Raw genomic sequence first — 2,907 nt, 5'->3', positions numbered from 1 at the left:
TGGCACCACGGAGGGCACGCTCACTACACCGGCTCGTCAGTTGGCACCACAGACGGCACGCTCACCACATCGGCTCGTCAGCTGGCACCACAGACGGCACGCTCACCACACCGGCTCGTCAGCTGGCGCCACAGACGGCACGCTCACCACACCGGCTCGCCAGCTGGCGCCAAAGACGGCACGCTCACCACACCGGTTCGTCAGCTGACACGGCAATGTGGGCAAGCTCATGAAGGAGTCCATGAACACCACTATGACGCCGCCTGATCGGAGTTCCCACGCCCATGCTTGAAGGAAATGCTCTACAAGTGAAGAAATTGAAGCAAGCATCAAATATGATGAAATATGGTCAATTGTAACTATTGGTATGCCTTTAAGTGAAAAGACTGTCCTACACCACACAATTTCTCTAGTTTTTGAATATGCTCCTCAATACGTCATTGTTTGATCAGGTCATTGTACCTTGCACAACATTGACTGAGAGCCAATTGACGGCCGTTAGATATGAAAACCGTGCTTACGAACGCCAGATATGGGCGAATCGACAATGATCTCTTTATTGGCCTCGATCGACGCGTGGCCGACGGAATGGTGGGATTTGAATGACGTTATTATGGCGACGTGGATGCCTGAGTGACGTTGAAATAGTCTTCCCGAAATGGTCTGAACGTCTTCGCGGGCTTGTAGCTGAGAAACTAGAAGGCTTAGATCTTAAGAAGAGCAGGGCTGTGAACTGCACCGAATACTGCAAAATGTCTAGCTTAGTTCAAAATCCCGTAATATGTGTAACAATCCCTATAGCTTTTCACATAATCGCCAAGGCAACGCCAATGTCAGTCGGTATGGAACTTGGAGACAAAAATCGGTGGTTCTACGTAAATAAAGACGGAGACGTAAGGAATCAACGTCCAGCACTCACCCGACAGTACAGATGATTCTGGTGGCGCTGGTCTTGTAGACGTTCACCTTGCAGGGCACCGTGTCCCAGTCGTTGACGAAGGTCACGGAGTTTCCCAACTCGGGCTGGAACTGGGAGTACTGGTCCTCCGCGAAGCCTGCCGGCATCAGCGTTTTGACGCGCCGACCCTAGTGTGCTGCTCTGACCCAGCCGCACGGTTGACGTGCGGCCGGCGGGCGAAATAGGCACTTCCACGGTCTTAATCGCAACTGCTAAACGCGTCGCATGGCTGATCTTAACGCGCTGGGTTTGCTCCGGTAGTTCCAACATGTTAGTCTGTAATGAACTGGACAACTTGGAAATATGTTGTGCCGCCATCACGTTTATATTCAAGTTTCAGAGTTATTGTGGAAATTATAGCATCATCAAGCTACGACACATATCTATGCCGCTTCCCCGAAGTATTCTCACCCGCTTTGTTGGGCTACACACTGAAATGCTTGATTTATCACATTGATGCTTACTGAATGAACATAACAAGTAAGAAATAATGCCGTCGTTTTGTAAAACCATTCCGATCTTTCCTCGAAGGTGAGCATGCCAAAGGCCGAGAAGCCGTCTGTGTGTTTTTTAAACTACATGCGCTTTCGATCAACTTTCGCTTTGTCTCTACGTAAATACTTAACATGCCGCGCGTTGACCACGAGAATCCTTACCTGACCCCTCGATCTGGATTTCTCCACCATTTCTTCCGACGTATCCTGGGTTTATCCTCCGCACGAAGGCCGCATCGAGTCCCACTGCACGAGACCAGCATGGATTTACGGAAGGATTGATGCAAGGCATTGGCATCACGTATGGCGTTCTGTTCAGACTATCCTCAACGTCTGACGCGTTAGCACGCACACCACATTTCACCATTTAATTCCCCGGACGGGGGCAAGAGCTATTGAGCTGAGAAGAAATGGATGGTGTACGGCTTTCAGCCGCAAATGCGAACAACCCGACTGTTCTCCTTGGAAATGCTAGGACTTAGCCAGGACATTCTAAATAAGAGTCAAGCGTTTTAACACTGGGCTGAGAGGGAAGTCTATGGAGTATGGTAAAACGTTGCCTAACCCATTCCTTAACACTATTTTGAACAACCCCGTTGTCTCATTGCTCATCGAAGCCAAGAACCGAACTATTGACTCGACAATCTGCTAAGCCTGCCAGCATTGGCCCCATTCCACGCTTATGTGACGACACAGAGATGTCCCACGGATGTGGCACTCCCCAGTATACCACACATGTTCTGACACCACTAGTGATCATACACCAGTATCCCTGGGCGTTACAGGTCTCCAGCTGTTTTTTTTTTTTTGGTCGGGGCCCACTGTACTTGATAAGACACGAATTACGACCGGTTCTCTAACATCACTGGAAGGCCATTGCGGCGAATTTCGTGCAAGGTTAGGACCACTCCACGTGAGAGCTCTGTTTCCATCTTTCAGGACCTTTCCTCTCACTCCCAGCCTCCAACTGCTGGCGGACCGAGCGCTCGCCAGCGCCACCTACCGACAAGCAGCAGAGCGGAGACAAGCGGAAGCCAGCCCCGGCCGGCCGTCGACAGCAGCGTCCCGCCGAGCGTCATGTCGGGGTGGGGACCCGGGCGGCAGTGGCGGCGACGGCGGCGGCGGCGGCGGCGGCGCGCCGGTGGATCGCTGTTGACCGCGGTTGCCAGGCGAGCACGCCATCCATGGTGCGGTGCCGCCGGAGGCCGAGCAGGCTCGCTCGCCAGCGCCGATGGCAGGCTAGATGTGAGGAACGGCTTGTAGAAGGGAAGACAAGTGGGGGTGCTCGGCGGAAGCACTAGGTCGGTCGAAGCACACTCCCTTAAGGCTTAACGTCAGCTTTGTTTTTATGGTTTCCCATGTGCGAAGCTGTGCGCTTATTTGCGGGGTGCCAGGTTTCTGGCGCCTTCTAATGTCGGTGCCCAGCCGCCGCCACCGTTGCAGGATTTTAGACAA

At 52.6% G+C, this 2,907-nt stretch overlaps 1 long non-coding RNA gene across 1 annotated transcript; it reads right to left on the bottom strand.

Annotated features, from left to right (window-relative positions):
• Nucleotides 1-945: 945 nt before the first annotated feature.
• Nucleotides 946-2,536, bottom strand: LOC119107171 (uncharacterized). Its single transcript, XR_005095215.1, has 3 exons — nucleotides 2,456-2,536; nucleotides 1,615-1,698; nucleotides 946-1,055 (listed from the first exon to the last, which is right to left on the bottom strand). It is a non-coding gene; the product is annotated as an uncharacterized LOC119107171 (long non-coding RNA).
• Between the last annotated feature and the right edge of the window lie 371 nt (nucleotides 2,537-2,907).

The sequence above is a fragment of the Pollicipes pollicipes genome, unplaced genomic scaffold (assembly GCF_011947565.3).
Source record: "Pollicipes pollicipes isolate AB1234 unplaced genomic scaffold, Ppol_2.1 Scaffold_6686;HRSCAF=7923_pilon_pilon_pilon, whole genome shotgun sequence".
Taxonomy (NCBI): domain Eukaryota; kingdom Metazoa; phylum Arthropoda; class Thecostraca; order Pollicipedomorpha; family Pollicipedidae; genus Pollicipes; species Pollicipes pollicipes.
This window is presented reverse-complemented; position numbering and strand designations above follow the sequence as displayed.